This window comes from Triticum dicoccoides, chromosome 3A (genome assembly GCF_002162155.2).
Source record: "Triticum dicoccoides isolate Atlit2015 ecotype Zavitan chromosome 3A, WEW_v2.0, whole genome shotgun sequence".
NCBI classification, from domain to species: Eukaryota; Viridiplantae; Streptophyta; class Magnoliopsida; order Poales; family Poaceae; genus Triticum; species Triticum dicoccoides.
This window is the reverse complement of record NC_041384.1, coordinates 637,913,432-637,933,709: the sequence shown is the minus strand read 5'-3', so window position 1 is coordinate 637,933,709 and position 20,278 is coordinate 637,913,432. Positions and strand designations below refer to the sequence as shown.

At 44.1% G+C, this 20,278-nt stretch overlaps 1 pseudogene; it reads right to left on the bottom strand.

The window, feature by feature from the left end:
• Window positions 1-368: 368 nt before the first annotated feature.
• LOC119272717 lies at window positions 369-3,056 on the bottom strand (annotated as a pseudogene).
• Window positions 3,057-20,278: the final 17,222 nt, after the last annotated feature.

Sequence of the window (20,278 nt, the reverse complement as noted above, 5' to 3'; positions counted from 1 at the left end):
CAATGTACTTGTATGTTTAAGTAGCCAGCAACAACATCATGCATTGTTGTCCCAAGGAAACCTTTCAAAATAAAAGCTACAATGGTGGAAGTACAATGAGCCAGCAACAATATCATAAGCAACGGGGGGAATTGTAATTTCAGAAAAAGAAGAACATTATATGAGGCACAACTCAATGCATGATGAAATAACTACTTTTTGTCCTCTAATGTAAATTGCACCATTCTCTTTGTCAAGAAACTAATCTATGTAACCAATATTACAAATGTGTAGTAGCAAGAGAGTTTTTTTTCTTTTTCTGGTCGAAGTTGATCACAGCCTAAGCTCTGTTGCTCTAGCCATGTTAGCATCTGTCTTCATTGCAGCTTTTAGGTAGGGACATTCTTGCATAGCATGACCTTGCTCTTCACAGTAGGGACATTTTTGACCCCCATTACAACCTTCAAGTACTGGCATGTTTGGACACCGTGACCTTCTTCGTTGCAGTACGAGCAAGGAGGTGCTTTCTTCTTACCAGGTTTTCCTCTGGGCTTGGTTTGCTTCTTTTCATCTTTCTTAGCTTTATTCTTATGTGCATCTTCCCATTGCTCAAGCAGAGTCTTTCTCCTCTTTGATTTTTCAGTCGGACGCCCTTTTTTTGGAACACGTGCGGGGTTCTGGAGCATGGCATCGCCATCAGGTTGTGGCACAGTGGTTGGCTCGGGGGTTTGTTGTTGCTGATGCGTTGCTTGCTGCTGATTTGCTTCCTGTTGTTCTTGGAGCGCCCCTTGCTTCGCTGCAGCTATGAGGGGCTCAAGTTGGTGAGCTGCATCATTCATTATTTTGTAGGCAAGATTGTTGCTGCAAGCTTGTGAAGCCAACCATGTATACTTTCTGCACAAGGCGTTGTACTTGAGAGTGTTGGTTGCAGGGTGCCCAAAATCTAGGAGACATCCACCACTGCTCATTGCCGTTGTCGCGATTTCTGACCACCTCTCTAGCATGTATCTTTGTGGAATTTTTTGGACATTGAGATGCACCATTACCCTTATGATGTGTGCACAAATAATCCCATTCATCTCAAAACAGTTGCAGCTGCATTCAAACTTCTCCTCTGCCAACACAACATCTCCTCTGCCCAAAATCTAGGAGACATCCACCACTGCTCATTGCCGTTATCGCAACTTCTGACCACCTCTCTAGCATGTATCTTTGTGGAATTTTTTGGACATTGAGATGCACCATTACCCTTATGATGTGTGCTCAAATAATCCCATTCATCTCAAAACAGTTGCAGCTGCATTCAAACTTCTCCTCTGCCAACACAACATTCACTGAAAATATTCGGGGGTTCTCAAAGTAATTTGGGTGCAACTCAAACCTCACGCTTGCATTGTCAAGAGCAGGGGCCATGTTCATGATGGAGCCTGTTGATGCCATGACCTCTTTTTGAAACTTGAGAAACACGCTTCGGGTATAGAAGTGAACTGCTTGGCGCTCAAAGTTGTACCTGAATGTTGCAATGAAAAGGTCAATGATTTTGAGTTTTTCAAGTTCCCTGTTCTAACTTTTTCTCTCTACAAAGCACACACATACCTTGAGTAAAGTGGTGCAGTTGTTGCGTGGCCTATGAAAGCTTGATTGTCTTCACGGTCCAACATTGTTTCTTGGAGCACCTCATATTGTTGTACAAATCTCCAGACAGAGTCTTGAGGGTTGACAAATGTCTTGAAGTAGGAGTTGAGACCCTCAGATCGCCCTGTAGTGCTTGTAAATGGGAAGAAGTTCTTTCGGAAGTATGCTGGAGCCCAGGTCTCTCGCGTACACCACATGTTGCTTAGATGTCTGTTGTCAACCAAGTCAAAGCAATGCAGCATATGCTGCCAATTCTCCTCGAACTCATCCACCGTCTCTGAATCATTGATAACCCCATAGAAAACCTGCTCAAAAATTTCATCCATGCTCAGGATCCTACCCAACATTTCCCTTGCTTTTCGCTGGACGTGCCATTTGCAGCACCTATGCACTGTGTTTGGGAAGACATCTTTTATTGTTGTTTCCATTGCCTTGTCCTGGTCAGTCATTAGGTGCAACGGGTGCTCATTATTCATTGCAATCATCCAATGTTGAAACACCCACTTGAAAGTTTCTATTTGTTCATTTGGCACCAAGGCACAACCTAGCAGCACAGTTTGCAAGTGGTTGTTCACACCAACAATAGGAGCGAAAGGCAGATTGTACCGATTTGTGCAAAATGTTGTGTCAAAGAACACACAATCTTTGTACTTTGGGTACAATGCTCTTGTCCTTCCATCCACCAAAAACAGAGCTGTCACTTCGTTTGTTTCTTTGTCAACTTCTGTTGTGTAGTAGAATTGAGCATTCTCAGCTTGACGCCTCTTAAAGTAAGCAACCGTCATATCCATGTCCTGAAATGACTGATTTTGTCGCAGCTTGGAACGCACATTTGAAACATCCCTCTTCACACATGGCAGTTTCCTCCGGTCTCCGCCATGGACCATTCCAAGCATTCCCATGCAATTTGTAGTTGATAAGTTTACATCATGCATTGTCATCAGTAGTTGGTAATCTTCTTCTGGAATTTTGCGGTGTGAGCGGTAGAACCTCACAATCTCCTCATGCTGCATCAAAGGGTGTGTATGATGTGCAACAAGGTAGGTAACAACCCACTTATTGCCCCTGAGGCCAACAATCATATGAGCTTTGCAATCATAACGCATAATCCGATTCCTCTGGCGCTTGGCTGTCACATCCATTTCAACCCCAGCCTGCTTGCTTGATGAGCTTCCCCCTGCTGCAATTCCTTCCGAGTGGCTTCTTGTCTCACATGTAGTCTCCGGTTTGCCAGCATGCACACATTGGAAGACCCTCTTGATAAGTTGTTGTGGACCTTTCTTCTGGCTGTTTTTTGAGGAAGCTATGCGTGAGCCAAAGCCCGTTCCAAATGCGTAGTGATTATAGAACTTTTTGGCATCTTCAATTGAGTCAAATTCCATGCCAACATAGGGCAGAAGTGGCTGAGATGAAATATCATCATCCTCATCTGCATCATGCATTCCACCATGAGTGTTTAGGACACCATTTGAATCCCCACAACCATGACTTGTGAAAGGTTGCTGAACAAAACTCTCCTCATTTGCCGCCCCATCTTCGGTATGCTACATCATTGCAACAACAGTAGGACAACACCATCAGTAGTAGTGAAGAACAACACCAGTTTTTTCATTGCAGTATGCACAAGCTTTAAATAACATATCCTTTTATAGAGTTTTATGCTTGCTAAAATTGTAGAGGCCAACAACACTATAACATACCCAAGCCCTATAATCTACCAGTGCTTTTTGCTATTCAGCAAGCATTTTTTTTCATACAACAGAATTTTTATCTTTGCACAAGTAATCTCTGAATTTTAAAGAAATCAATATTTTTTTTCAGTGTGTGCTTACATCCCGTGAATCTGAAAGCAAGCAACATTTAGTGGTGTTGCATAGCTAACACACATTCAGTTAAGCTACACACCCTCTGAATCTGAAGCAATGCAACCTTCCCATTACATAACTTTTTTCCTTATTGAATTGAAATCAAAGCAACATCTAGTTTTGTTTCAAAGCAACATCACCTCAGCTGCACACTAGTTTGTGTTAAATGACAGTGAACAATGAGCAAAGCAACAAGGGCAAGCAACAAAGCCATTAGCATAGGAAATGTCAATGCAGCAGAGAAAGGGGAAGCTCACCCAATTTGAAGCGGATCCGGCAGAGGGTGCATGAGTGAAAACAATTGGAGGATCTCTGTACACGGGACCTTGTCTCCTAGGATCTAGGGCGGTCGCCGGAGCTGAAGTTGTCCGCCTGGGAATAGAGGAACCCTCACCAGAGTTCCAAGCCATGGCGGAGTAGGCCATGTCTCTGGCGATGTGGTGCACCATCGCGGGAGGTGGAGTAGGTGGAGGGGTGGAGGTGGAGAGAAGGGGCGGCGCTCGCGGGTCGTTGTAGTCTCCGGCGAGCTAAACTCGTAGGGCAGGTGGAGGTGGAGGAAGCCCCCGTGATTTGCAGCCACAGGTGGGGATCTGTTCGCATGTGGGGGCGTCTTGTTTCATTGCAATGCAACGACCACTACGGGCCGACGGGCTTTGCAAGGGGGAAGCGTGCACATACAGATCGGACGGACGCGATGCTTTACATCGGACGACCGCGAAGGCGACTTACGAATCGCCTAGCATCGCCCAACCTACGCCTAGCACCGGCCATAGGGAATTCTGCTGACACAGTTCGCAATCAAGATGCTTTCTATCATGTCGAGTACTTGAATGGGATTAAGGTCAATAACTTTGCGTACCATAAGTTGGTGCTCAAGGTAGGCGTTCCCATCATGCTTTTGAGGAATCTGAACCAATCAACATGCTTATGCAATGGCACAAGGCTCATAGTCACAAAGCTTGCTGATAAGATTATTGAGGCGGCTGTCATCACTGGTTCAAACATAGGTGATGTTGTTTTCATACCAAGGATAGGCCTGACTTCAAAGGATCCTAAATGGCCTTTCACTTTGCATCGTCGTCAATTTCCTGTTAGGGTGTCATATGCGATGACCATTAACAAAAGTCAAGGGCAGACTCTTTCAAATGTTGGTTTATATATGGAGACACCTGTGTTCACACACGGGCAACTCTATGTGGCTGTATCGCGTGTCACTTCAAAAAAATCGCTGAAGATCTTAATCAAAGGAGAGGATGATAAGACTACTTCTCAGACAAGGAACATCGTGTTCCCTGAGATTTTTCAGTCCATTCGTTAGGTGCTATCGATAATAGTCTATAGTATATATCATAAGATTTTGCTGATCTATGTTTTGTTTCTCCTATAATCTTCCTATGATAGAGTTGCAGTTTTTACATGTTCTTAACTTATTTTGGCTTCCATCCTGTCTTATGCAACTTCGTGGCCCAAATCACTTTTGCGATTGCATGTTATGCTTCTTTGTCACCTGATCCCCTCATTTTGCTTTCTCTTGAGTTTGTGCCTCATCAAGTAAGTATGTATGAATGGCCTCATCAGATTTAAACTTTCTTTCCCTTCATCTGTTCATCACTTTGACTTTTGCTTCCGCACTGCAGATGTCAAGCGGAAAGTTTAGCCTTCTCTCACTGGTCCATACCAAGGAACTGTATTGGAATGTGAAGGTTCTGGTGTCTCGCCTATGGGAGTACCGAGGTGCAACTGACGATGGCCCACTCGTGCACACTGGCATTGTGGTGCTTGACCAAGAGGTTTGTTTTGACTTGTGTCATCTTTGCTTACACTGCTGTTGTTGACCTCTGGCCCTAATTACTGATGTGGATATGTAGGGCACCCACATGTATGGTCAGATCCCTCCAGAGCCATCAGAACTTCTGAGAGATGTCTTAAAGGAAGGTGAGGTCTATTTGATAAACAGATTCGTGTGCAAACAATCCAAGCAGACTTAGAGGGCTGTTGAAAGTCCATATATGATGTAGTTCGCTCGCTTTACTACCGTGATCCCTCAGCCTGGTGATGAAGACTATCCATACTGCACTTACAACCTCCTGCCCTTTTCGGATATACCTGTGCCAGGCCCACACACTCCTCGCTTTCTTGGTTCGTAATTCTATGCTTCCTTTATGTATGCTCTCTTTACTGCTGGTCTTTCATAATGTCATACTAATGTTGTTTTGTTGCTTGCAGATGTCATTGGTAGAATTACTGCGGTCACAGACATTGTTGTTGTCCACTCTCAGTACCAGCCCGAACCTTCGGATACTAGGACTATAGTTCTTCAAAATGAATTGTGAGTTGCTAGCTTACTTCTTCTTTCTTCCTCTTGTCCTCTGCCCTTTCCCTTTCCTAACATGCTCGCGTTGATTTATAGAGGAAATGAAATCAACCTTGTTCTCTGGGGTTCTCGAGCTCGTGCGTTTGAAGCAGAAGAGGTTCGTGCTGCAAGTGAAATAGGAGTTGTTGTCGCTATCTTCGTAGGGACATTGCCAAAAATATACCGAGGTAATTCTTTCGCTTGCACCTTGCTTGTCGTATTGCGTCCTCTGCCACCTTAATACAGATTTTTACTTACCTATCTCAACAGGCCTGAAGGGACTGGGTGGTAGCTCTGCTTACCGCTGGTATATTAATGAGGACTTGCCAGAGATTAATGTCTTTCGTGCTAGGTATTTTCTCCTTTTATGACATTATCATTCGTGAAGATCTTTACAGATGTTCCATTCCTGATTCAATTGACTGTTCTTCATCCAGCCTCCCAGAAGGTCTTGCTGTTGTCACTGCTCACATCCTAGGAGAACAGGCAGTGGTTGGCACGCCTGTTCATGAACCTCCTATTGAAATGAGCGTTCGGGAGCTGCTTTCTCTTGACTTGTTTGATAATATGGTATTCTCTCCTTCCCTTCATTTCCCTTGTGATGTTCCTGCTGTGTTTTTTACTTGCTTCTCACTGCGCTTGTGTTTCTCATCAACGAAGAAAAAACAGTTCGTGGTCAAGGTTAATATTACAGGTCAGGGCACCGACAATCACTGGTGGTTTCTCTCATGCAGGGATTGCCATAAAACAACATATACATGTGGCAGACAGTATCGATGCTCAGACAACACGTGCTCTTCTGTCACAGCAGATCCTTCATGAGTGCTTTTCCCATGAGAGCTTCTGTTCTGGTTTATCTGGTAAATTATTTCTCAATCCGTTTGCCTTGCAATGTCTAGGTACTGTCTATGCACATTTGGAAGCGATGGTGTAGATGAGGCGGAATTTATGTTCTTTGATAGGGCTGCAAAGAATGCTGTTGGCAGGCCACTCATGACTTTGATCTACCGCAAGTACCCAGGTTTTACAAGTGCACTTGATCTTGCCCAGATAGGAGGTGCTGATGTAGGTTTTCCTGTTGAAATTTCCCGTCTTGTTACCCGAAAGTTTACCCTTGTCGTCACTATCTCCACGAAGAGCTTCCAGCCTTCAAGCACCCAGCTGTCCTTTCAAGTTAGCAGGATTGCTGAAGCCTTTAAACCCAATCTTGTGCCCTTGGGAATTGCTGGTGCGTCACATGCATCTGGTGCATCATCTTCTGCTGATAGCTCAGGCATGACCATGCCTATCCTCACTTCTTACCCTACAGGATCGTCTACGCTTGTCATGTTGCCTCCCAATGAGGTATATCTGCTACTGATTCTCTTTCTCAAATTTCCTTTCAGTCGTTTGACTCCTGCACTGTTTGTTTGGCAGATGAACACTCCTATATTTGCGTTCAAAGGAAAAGGACATGGTATAAAGCCTAAAACACCCAGGTATTGTCATTGTCTTTGCCATGTCATGCATCTTGAAAATTCAGTGTGTTCTCCTACAAATAACTGTTTTTTTATAGCAAATCACCGTGTCCTAAGAACGCTCGCCGCAAGCTCCTTGCTGGACCACTGCAGTGTCAGGACGCCACCCTATCTAACTCAACTACAAATGTAGATCCCCAGGCTGAAGGCGATGCTTCTGCTGGAAAAGCTGATCAGCCTACATCTGTGACAAATGTTTGTGGCCATTTTTACTATGCAAATATGTTTCTGCTTATGTGCAGACAAAGCTTCATTTTCAATAGAATTTAATGCTGCTAAACTAAACAGATTGGCGAGGAAACCGGAGCTGCAGCTGCTGAGGATTCAAAGGGCGTTCCTGTTGTCCAGTCTATAACCAAAAGGTTAAAATTCACAATTGTTATATTCAGTGCCTTTAGCATAGAATGTGACTTCATTTTCCTTACTTTACATTACTACATGCACATGCCATTTTCCTTGTCCCATGCAAGATAACTTGATTCGTGAACTCGAGTTGATTAACCATACAGTGGAATTAGCTGTGTGTTAGCGTTTGGTTTCCTTTCTGCTTGTTTATGGCATCGTCCATTTCATCTGCCTAATCTTTATGACCTTGTTGTTTTTATTGCATTCTATGTCTTGGGTCCTTTTCAATGCAATTAGACTTGCTAAGACGCCTCTTCACTTTGCCAATGGACAAAACTCAGGGCAAACCCTGCTGCAAAGGGGACTGGCGCTCCAAAGAAGGCAAGACAGTAGTTCTTCCATGAACTACACTAGATATGTACATACGGTATGACTAGCGTGCTTTCTGTTCGCTTTTTCATGTTACCATGGTAGATGATATGTAATCATACAAAGCTTGTGCTTTCTGTTCTCCTCAGGGCTACTTCTGCGTTCTATCTACTTATCAAGCTACGTTTACCACTGGATGGTTGTGTTGCTGACGAGAGATTTCGACTTTGCTGCACCGCAAGAACGATCTAGACAGCAGATTTGAAGGTCGTCAACTCAGCACACTTTTGGACATGCACTTAATATATTTTGTGCGCCTTTGTAAGGCAAGGCTTTGACACCTACAAACATATGTCAAGCCACTGCCATAACAATTCCTCTATCTAAGCCGTTAGAAAGACCAGCTACTATGCATTGTAAATATCACCTTTATCCCCTCCTACCTTATCCTCCTTCGCATGACACTTTCTGCTCTCCGTAAATGCCGGTGGGATATCCTGCTTTATCTAGATCTTACTGTTGTTACTATATTATGTGTGTTTGCTTGTGATTTTTATTTACTGCTGGGCTTGATGATCTAAAAATGGTTCTCCTTTATTGGTTTATCTCACATTGCCAGACATACTAATTTTTCCAGTTGATTAGCTGCAACACTACATCATTCAAGCCTTGTTTTCCTCTTCTCTCTGTGTCAGTACAAGCATTAGGGATTAAAAGCTATGAAGTCTTAATATTCAGAACAGATAGTATCATCCTTACTTCATTTTCCTTGTGTCCTTGACTGGTTATTACCTGCTACCAGGTGTTTTTTCCAGCACTTATGCACTTCATCCTTCCTATTTAGATTTAATTAGATCCATATGCTCGCTGCCTGTCGTGTCCCGGTCCTTCACAAAGCTTGATTTCTGCTGTTCATTTTTTTCCCATACCATTCTTACAATGTATTACTTGCAAGAGTGCACACCCTTAGGATCACCTACATAACTAACCACTCATTCCGTTGAACTAACTAAACGTCCGAGCAAGGTGGTGGGTTCGCCTTTGAGCCTGCCCATGCTCCGCACTCTACATTGCTTTTCCATTTTGGCAACCACGACCGTAGCACATGGAGTTGCTCTGTCAAAGACAATGCCATTTTGGTGCTTGCATACTTCCTGTAGTCCGTGCTGAGCATGCTTGTTGATGTCCTGTCCCAAAGAAGGAGAAGCTCCTGTAGTTTCTCCTCATCCATGTCCGCACCTGCCTCGAGCACACAAGCTCCGCCTTGTGCTGTATCAGAGGTTGTAGGTTTATCTAAGGTCACATCAAATGCGGCGCTAATTTTTAAGTCCTCACTCCTTTAATAAGATCAATATTACTTACCTCACAACACGAGCATAGAATGCATGTTCACCCCCTGCGAGGATTTTTTACAATTATATTTATATACTATAAACTTATAATTAATTATGAGAAAAACTTATTCTAATGTTTCTATATCCGTACAGTAGATAAATTATTTATACCTCTTATTATTTTATCACAATACAGTAATTACCGTATTTAAACATCAAATAAATGTACACTCAATTTAATTATTCTACTGATTATAATAACACACAAAATTATATAATCTTAATCTATTATCAACCTTACATTCTACAGACTATTTTTTATAACTAATCACTGTGTTTCAACTATATTTAAAATATGCACTATATATATTATAATGTAAAATATTATTCGTCTTTATCCTTATACTTGTAACGCCCTCGATGCGGCTATATCTCCCACGTGTCGAAGCACGACTTAGAGGCATAACCGCATTGAAAGCAATGTTGCAAGTGAGGTAATCTTCACACAACCCATGTAATACATAAAGGGAAAAAGATACATAGTTGGCTTACAATCGCCACTTCACACAATTACATGAATAAAGCATTACATCAACCAAATACAATCAAGGTCCGACTACGGAACCAAAATAAAGGAAGAACCCCAAATGCGACAAAGGTCCCCGATCGACCCCAACTGGGCTCCACTACTGATCAACTAGAACGAAACGACATAAAGGATAAGATCTTCATCGAGCTCCTCCTGAGCTTGCTTGCGTCATCTGCACGGACTCATCGGCACCTGCAAGCTGGTTTTGGAAGTATCTGTGAGCCACGGGGACTCAGCAATCTCGCACCCTCGCGATCAAGACTATTTAAGTTTATGGGTAAGGTAAAGGTATGAGGTGTAGCTGCAGCAAGCGACTAGCATATATGGTGGCTAACATACGCAAATGAGAGCGAGAAGAGAAGGCAAAGCACGGTCGATAAAAGTATGATCAAGAAGTGATCCTAAAACAACCTACGTCAAGCATAACTCCAACACCGTGTTCACTTCCCGGACTCCGCCGGAAAGAGACCATCACGGTTACACACGCGGTTGATGCATTTTAAATAAGGTCAACTTCAGGTTTTCTACAACCGGACGTTAACAAATTCCCATCTGCCCATAACCGCGGGCACGGCTTTTGAAAGTTCAAATCCCTGCAGGGGTGTCCCAACTTAGCCCATGACAAGCTCTCACGGTCAACGAAGGATATTCCTTCTAGCGGGAAGACCCGATCAGACTTGGAATCCCGGTTACAAGACATTTCGACAATGGTAAAACAAGACCAGCAAAGCCACCCAGATGTGCCGACAAATCCCGATAGGAGCTGCACATATCTCATTCTCAGGGCACAGCGGATGAGCAAGACGTCGGGTAAGCCAGCCCAGAGTTGCCCCTGGTAGCCTCGGACATCGCTCAGTTGGACCAACACTCAGAGGAGCACTGGCCCAGGGGGGTTAAAATAAATATGACCCTTGAGTCTGCAGAACCCAAGGGAAAGAAAAGGCTAGGTGGCGAATGGTAAAACCAATGTTGGGCCATGCTGGAGGAGTTTTATTCAAGGCGAGCTGTCAAGGGGTTCCCATTATCACCCAACCGCGTAAGGAACGCAAAATCCGGGAACATAACACCGATATGATGGAAACTAGGGCGGAAAGAGTGGAACAAAACACCAGGCATAAGGCCGAGCCTTCCACCCTTTACCAAGTATATAGATGCATTAATTAGATAAGATATATTGTGATATCCCAACAAGTAAAACATGTTCCAACAAGGAACAACATCTCCATGTTCCAACAAGGAACAAACTTCAATCTTCACCTGCAACTAACAACGCTATAAGAGGGGCTGAGCAAAGCGGTAACATAACCAATCAACGGTTTGCTAGGACAAGGTGGGTTAGAGGTTGGGTTCAACAATATGGGTGGCATGATAAGCAAGTGGTAGGTATCGCAGCATAGGCATAGCAAAAGAGCGAACATCTAGCAAGCAAAGATAGAAGTGATTTCGAGGGTATGGTCATCTTGCCTGAAATCCCGCAAGGAAGAAGAACGAGTCCATGAAGAAGATAAATGGACGTAGCCAACGGATCCTCACAAACGCAACGTTACCGGAACTAACCCGAAGAAGCAACACCGGAAAGAAAGCAAACAATATAGTAAACAACCACCACATAATCATGGCATGATGCACAATCAAGTATGATGCATGTCCGGTTTAATGAGGCATGGCATGGCAAAATGCACAAACAATCCTACAAATTAAATGGAGCTCAATATGCAACTCCGTTGCATATCGACGAAACACCACATTCAAGTTATTTAGTTCGATCTCGTTTATGTACCCAACAATATTAAATGTTGTTAAACATGGCAAGAGGGTGAAGCAAAGTAAAACTACCTATCTAGTCAAGGTTAAATGAGGCCGGAAGCAACGAACAACAATTCCGGTAAACCCCCATATGCATATCTTGGTTATGGTACTGATCTGCCCTAAACACAATTTTAGAGTTATTAAACATGCAAAGTGATGCCACCATGTTAAACTAGGCATTTTTCTACCCCATTTACATATAAAGATTATTAGATTCCAAGCTACGGTTGATTAGTTATGAATTAAAGCATCTTAACATGGCATAGGGGCAAATTTAAACAAACATCATTTTAAACATTTTAAACATAGATGAAAGTGGCATATTATGAAACTACACAAAATTCTAAGCAAGTTTCATATATAACTTATTTTAATCCGATGCACGGTTTGTGAGATATTAAATGCATGAACATGGAGGGTTTTTCTGTAAAACTGCAGTACTCTGGATAATAGATAAATACACAGATCTGGAAAAAAATCACACTGGGCCGAATCTACTGGCTGGCCCAACAGTGCACAGGAAAGGGGGTGTTGGAGGGGCTGCTCACTTTGGCCATGGGCCTGGCCCAGTAGAACGAGAGGCCTGGCAGGCCGCGAAGGGGCACGCTGGGCCTGGAGGCGCGTAGGAGGCAGGCCAGGGGCGCTGGAAGCGGCCCACGCGGTAGGACAGAGTTCGACGCGTGCGTTGGCTTGGGCGGTCGTCGAACCAGAGGGTCAACGAGGGACACGCCTTGCTCTTCCTCGCGCTCGAATCAGAAGAAGTAGAGGCCGGCAGCGAGGCTTCGGACGACGACGACGAACTTGGTGCATGGCGAAGCTGACGGAGGCCGGCCGAACCTGGCCGTTCCGAAGTCAGGCGGCGGAGCTTGTCAAGGCGACGACCTGCAGGTGCGGTGGCACCAGATCCGGCTATGGACGGAACTACAACAGCGGCAATGCCGTTCCCTGCGGGTACAGAGGAGAGTTTGAGAGCAGAGAGATAATAGAGAAGGAGGAGGAGGGAAAGGAGGCAGCAGGGGAAGGGAGGCAGCAGGTCACGACGTGAACCTTCTGGTTCGATGAAGAGGAGGCACAGCGGCGCGAGAGAGGCCGGCGGCGCCATGGCTGTAGAACGAGGTGTTGGCTGCAGGTTCGACGGGAGCACAGGGGCGGCTTCGGGTGATGCAGGGCGCTGCGGCGGATGGAGCTCGGTTCCTCACCTCGCTGGAATATGAACGGGACGGCGGCGACCGGCGCTGGTGGTGGTGCCCGACGGCAAGGGGAACTCCGGTGGTGCTGCTGATTGCGGCAGCGCGCGGAAGCACGGGAGGAGGGCGATGGGGTCGGCGTGGAGGCTGCTCGGGCAGGGGAGCGCATGGGAGCTGCGGGCGTCCAGATCGGGCACGAAGGAGGACGGCGTACGGGGACGAGGGGTTGGTCAGGCGGGGCTGTGGTGATTGGCTCGTTGGGGAAAATGAGACTGGGAGGAATTTTGGATCGAGAGTGGTTTGGTGTGGAATCCGATGAAGAGAGTGGCGGCGGTGGGATGGATCCCTAGAAATTAGGGATTTGGTCTAGGGTTAGACTAGCTATATATAGTAGGTGGGTTAGACTTAGGGGTATAACGTCCCTCCGATCGCAATCGAACGATCGTGAATAAAATAGCTAGGAAGTCCAAATAAGAAAATGGTGACGTTTTCTAGACGTTTGGGGATGATCCGGACACAACGGTAGCGACAGTCCGGGTCGGGTCCGGGACAATTTTGGACGCGCACGTGAGGGGTTCGATGCACTGTGCAGAGAGGGTTTCGGACCGATCGGTCGCATCGGACAACTCCAGAAGCGAAGAGGGGAAGGAGGATGGACTAGGTGGGCTGCAGGTGGGTTGTGAAAAATGGGTTGGACTGAGATGAGAGGGGAGGAGTGCAGCCCGGCAACTGTTTCCGGAGACCGAAAACATCCGATGTTTGACCGGCTATATTGCCGCTATAGTTAACCGTTGGGGCATCAAACAAACTTCGAATGCGATGAAACTTGACATGTGGTCTAGCTACACTAAAATAAGACCACACGTCAACTCTCATCCCATTCTGAGAACATTTTCCGGCCACTTATAAAATAATATTTCGGACATGCTGCGGGCGCGTGCAAGTGTGTCTGGGCTCAGAACGGACAACGGACGGAACTGGGGGAACCCGGACGGATGCAAGTTTCGAAAACATGATGATGCAATGCACATGATGGCATGATGAAAAGCAACACGCAAGCAAATGACATGGCAACGCCGGTGAATAACTGGAGGACACCTGGCACATCGGTCTCGGGGCGTTACAACACTCCACCACTACGACAGGATCTCGTCCCGAGATCTAGAATGGCACCGGAGGGAAAAACGGAAGGGAAAGAGAATAGGTAAAACTAAGTTGCTTCTTTGACGAACGAGTGAAACCAAAGAACCTTGAAAAGGTTAAGTCATTTCGAGAAAAGAATACAATGGAGATGACGAAGCTAAAAACACTCCGTTAGAAAAGAGGAACAAGGGAGAACAACTTCGGGCAGCACTCCGATTGAAAAGAAAAAGAATTGAATCAGAACTTGATAAGATTAGAAGATACTTGATGAAATCACAACACACTACCTCCGGAACTATTGAATGAATGGAACAAAGGGTAAGAAAGATCTCAGACAGCACTCTGGTTGAAAATAGTTGCAAGTCTTGATAAGGCAAAAGAACTTGAGCAAAAGGGCACAACACTCCAGTTAAAAATGAGATGTACGAGGAACAATAAGGATCAATAACGACAACACTCCGGTTGGAAATGGAAGACAATAATATGAACTTGGCAAAATGAAAGCACTTGGATGAGACTCCGGTTAGAAGAGGGATGATAGCCACCACACTCCGGTTAAAACAAGATAGAGAAGGAAAAAGAATGATATAATTTGGACAGCACTCCAATTGCAAATGGACGGAATTGAACATGATCTTGACAACACAAGATGATGGGTCGAATATAGCGACATCACAATGCCTCCAGAACAAATGTAAGAATGTAATCAAAAGAACGAAGGAGAAAAGAACATCTTTACCTCAAATGAGCTTGAAAAGCATCTTTAGGAGAAGGGTCGAACAGAGTTGTTGGAAAACCAACAACGAAAAGAGTAATCTTTGTTGTGGGCTTATGGAAAACATCTCGAAATCTTGAGGTGAAATTCTGCCACTAGCGAAAATAAGATTGGATTGATAAGAACAAGGAGACGAGAAACTTACTTCACCAGGAGGATAAATGAAAAACTTGGGTCATTTATGAGCACCATGGATAGCAACAATCCTCAGGGAAGGCTTTAGGTGGAATATAACCCAAGATAACTCCAATGACGAGATTGATGGATTTAAAATATCTCATTCCTGACAAGTTTTGAATCATGAAACATGAAGGGAAATTGTCAACAATGACATAACACCACCTCAAAAGATAAGGCAAAAAGAATTGCACTCCGGATTGCAAGATGAAGAAAACTTGAGCTCATCTGAAAAGAATCTCAATGAACACTTCGAGAAGGAATTAAATCCTTGATGAGCCATCACGTAGAACCTCCATGAAGAACTCCGGTAACAAAAGATGATCAAACGGAAGGAAAAAGAAGTTGAAAACACAAGGTGAAGCCTTGTAATGATTTAGATGGATCTCCGTGATGATAAAATTGCGAGAGCTTGGAACTCTGGGAAAAAGAGAAGATGACACAATTGAAATCAGGAATTTGATGAACCTTCGAAATAAGGAATTAATCACTTGGATGAACAAGAACAAGAATTACGTTATGCGTATCCTTCACCAATTTAAATTGATGACAAACAACGGATTTGGCATACTACTTATTCTTGTAGAAAGGATTAAGGTAGATATCGCGCCAACTTGGGAAGGTATAGAACGAACCACCTGGAGGGTTTGGAAGAACGAATGAATTGATATGATAACCAAGGAAGAGATCTTGAACGAACCACCGTATTAATTGGAAATGAACGAAGAAAAGGTAAAGAAACACCGGGAAGAATTGTGACATGAACGAAGACACTTGAGAGAATTTAGATACATGAGAACGAAGGGATCACGAACTGATTGAAGATCACTAGAACGAAGGACCGGTTAAATAGGAGAATGATAACTGACAGGTGAGAATGAATAAACCTGAAATGATGGACTCTGGGTAATCAAACTGAGAAGACTCTTGAATTGCTCCGGATGGGTGAAAAGAAATCTCACATTCGAAAACAATTATGAAAGGATGGCAAAAGCTAGAACCATGAAACATGAAGAGAATGGGGTAAGATATGGAGGAAAAACTCTTCTTTGGTCTTCAAAATCCGAGAATGACGATGAGAAACACCAACATGAATTGCTGAGGCACTCCGGAATGACAATTAGAAAGGTTGATCCAACAATGAAAAAAAAGGATTTGAGAGATCTTAGAGAAAGACATTTGACTGATGACAAATCATACTTACGTCAAACTTTGAGATGAATTTGAAAAGCTCCGGGAGAATTAGAAGAGTCAGGTAAGATCCTGGGAAAAACCTGTGGGTTAGGGCCCACTCAAGATACACCATTGAGATGATTTGAAGAAAGATTGCGCTGGTTGAATTAAATGGCTTGAATGAGATAACATCCTCGAAATAGGTTGAACGGATTAAGAGTAGAAGCATGAATCTTCTGATATATCTTCAGCACTCCAGATACAAAATAGCAAGAGGTGGATGATTAAGAGGTGCAACGGCATGGAAAGCATTTGAAACAATGAAAGGAATATGATCGACAAAGCTTGACTTGAATCCACCAAAGAAGAAGAAAAAACGAAGAGTGATGAACTTGAAGCTCCGTTAGTATCTTCCTGAGAATCAACGGATAAGAACATTGACGAAAAAGAATGGAGAGACTTCACATCAATAAAAAAGATACTTGATTAAGAAATCTGAATCCTTGAAGAAAAAGGGTGGGTGGGCGGGAAAACAAAGACAACTTGGGACGAATGAAACAAACACCGTTGAGAAAGCTTGAGTTGATCTTGCGGATGTTGAAAAGGATCGGATCCACTTGAAGAGAAAACACGATGGTTGAAAAGGATTGACATGACAATCTCGATTATCATGAAGGATTAGTATTCACATAGAAATATGAGAACACCGCTTAGGAAAGGTATGGAATCAACACTTGACTTCGAAGCAACTCGAATACCACAACTCAAAACAAAACAAAGGATTGGCTTGTGAGATAAGCCGGAACAAACATATGATAGAGATTTCGTCCGAAGTTTTCGTGGTGGGGCCTACACGGGCTCGATCGTACAGCACCATCATGTACAAGGCAGTACACATGACATACGAAGCGTCCCCGAGTCGGCATAGCCAAGGACTCTTTAAGACACAACGAGACCACTATAAAACCGACCGTGAATAGGCGGACCACTAGATGTCGAACCCCAATTTCATATCATACATCTGTCGGAAAGATATCCTAAGAGCTACTTGAATTCCCACCTATGAAACTCCAGAAATTTTCCGGTTATGCAATCAGGTGTTGGGGATACAGGGGAAGCATAATATCTCACCCAAATCTAGCAAATCCTACATCCAGCTGTATCCATCCTTCAACACATAACCAAGAAACCTTCGGAAATCATCTACCTCAACCTTCGAAAAGCATCCGTTATACAAGTTATGGCGATACTCCCGAACTCCCGCCCCAGTACTGGGTGGCGTCGAGGTTATCTCACCAACAACTGCATAAGACAGATTTTCGATGTCGGCGAAACTAAACTCAGGTATTCCAGAACTGCAACGATAAAATTGTGACGACAACACCTCAGAGCTCAACTCCCCAGGACACTTCCACGAAACCCCTGACAGGAGGCACCAAGACAATGTTCTCGTCACAAAACCATCGGAACGATTCCAAGATACCCCCGTGATCCTAACTTTTTTTTAGTGAAATTTGAGAAGAGAAGAGTCAAAACTCTACGTCAGGATGCCTTACCAGAGCGATGAGGAGACTGGGGAGTAAAAAGAATTCCTAAACTCTCCGATATATAATTCCTAAATGACTCAAAACATTTTTCTAGACTCAACAACGGCTGCTAAAAACGATCAATCAGTGGGGGCTCCTAAGGTCGGGGAAGGCTCTGATTACCAACTTGTAACGCCCTCGATGCGGCTATATCTCCCACGTGTCGAAGCACGACTTAGAGGCATAACCGCATTGAAAGCAATGTCGCAAGTGAGGTAATCTTCACACAACCCATGTAATACATAAAGGGAAAAAGATACATAGTTGGCTTACTATCGCCACTTCACACAATTACATGAATAAAGCATTACATCAACCAAATACAATCAAGGTCCGACTACGGAACCAAAATAAAGGAAGAACCCCAAATGCGACAAAGGTCCCCGATCGACCCCAACTGGGCTCCACTACTGATCAACTAGAACGAAATGACACAAAGGATAAGATCTTCATCGAGCTCCTCCTGAGCTTGGTTGCGTCATCTTCATGGACTCATCGGCACCTGCAAGCTGGTTTTGGAAGTATCTGTGAGCCACGGGGACTCAGCAATCTCGCACCCTTGCGATCAAGACTATTTAAGCTTATGGGTAAGGTAAAGGTATGAGGTGGAGCTGCAGCAAGCGACTAGCATATATGGTGGCTAACATACGAAAATGAGAGCGAGAAGAGAAGGCAAAGCACGGTCGATAAAAGTATGATCAAGAAGTGATCCTAAAACAACCTACGTCAAGCATAACTCCAACACCGTGTTCACTTCCCGGACTCCGCCGGAAAGAGACCATCACGGTTACACACGCGGTTGATGCATTTTAAATAAGGTCAACTTCAGGTTTTCTACAATCGGACGTTAACAAATTCCCATCTGCCCATAACCGCGGGCACGGCTTTCAAAAGTTTAAATCCCTGCAGGGGTGTCCCAACTTAGCCCATGACAAGCTCTCACGGTCAATGAAGGATATTCCTTCTAGCGGGAAGACCCGATCAGACTTGGAATCCCGGTTACAAGACATTTCGACAATGGTAAAACAAGACCAGCAAAGCCACCCAGATGTGCCGACAAATCCCGATAGGAGCTGCACATATCTCGTTCTCAGGGCACACCGGATGAGCAAGACGTCGGGTAAGCCAGCCCAGAGTTGCCCCTGGTAGCCTCGGACATCGCTCAGTTGGACCAACACTCAGAGGAGCACTGGCCCAGGGGGGTTAAAATAAATATGACCCTTGAGTCTGCAGAACCCAAGGGAACGAAAAGGCTAGGTGGCGAATGGTAAAACCAATGTTGGGCCATGCTGGAGGAGTTTTATTCAAGGCGAGCTGTCAAGGGGTTCCCATTATCACCCAACCGCGTAAGGAACGCAAAATCCGGGAACATAACACCGATATGATGGAAACTAGGGCGGAAAGAGTGGAACAAAACACCAGGCATAAGGCCGAGCCTTCCACCCTTTACCAAGTATATAGATGCATTAATTAGATAAGATATATTGTGATATCCCAACAAGTAAAACATGTTCCAACAAGGAACAACATCTCCATGTTCCAACAAGGAACAAACTTCAATCTTCACCTGCAACTAACAACGCTATAAGAGGGGCTGAGCAAAGCGGTAACATAACCAATCAACGGTTTGCTAGGACAAGGTGGGTTAGAGGTTGGGTTCAACAATATGGGTGGCATGATAAGCAAGTGGTAGGTATCGCAGCATAGGCATAGCAAAAGAGCGAACATCTAGCAAGCAAAGATAGAAGTGATTTCGAGGGTATGGTCATCTTACCTGAAATCCCGCAAGGAAGAAGAACGAGTCCATGAAGAAGATAAATGGACGTAGCCAACGGATCCTCACAAACGCAACGTTACCGGAACTAACCCGAAGAAGCAACACCGGAAAGAAAGCAAACAATATAGTAAACAACCACCAGATAATCATGGCATGATGCACAATCAAGTATGATGCATGTCCGGTTTAATGAGGCATGGCATGGCAAAATGCACAAACAATCCTACAAATTAAATGGAGCTCAAATGCAACTCCGTTGCATATCGACGAAACACCACATTCAAGTTATTTAGTTCGATCTCGTTTATGTACCCAACAATATTAAATGTTGTTAAACATGGCAAGAGGGTGAAGCAAAGTAAAACTACCTATCTAGTCAAGGTTAAATGAGGCCGGAAGCAACGAATAACAATTCCGGTAAATCCCCATATGCATATCTTGGTTATGGTACTGATCTGCCCTAAACACAATTTTAGAGTTATTAAACATGCAAAGTGATGCCACCATGTTAAACTAGGCATTTTTCTACCCCATTTACATATAAAGATTATTAGATTCCGAGCTACGGTTGATTAGTTATGAATTAAAGCATCTTAACATGGCATAGGGGCAAATTTAAACAAACATCATTTTAAACATTTTAAACATAGATGAAAGTGGCATAT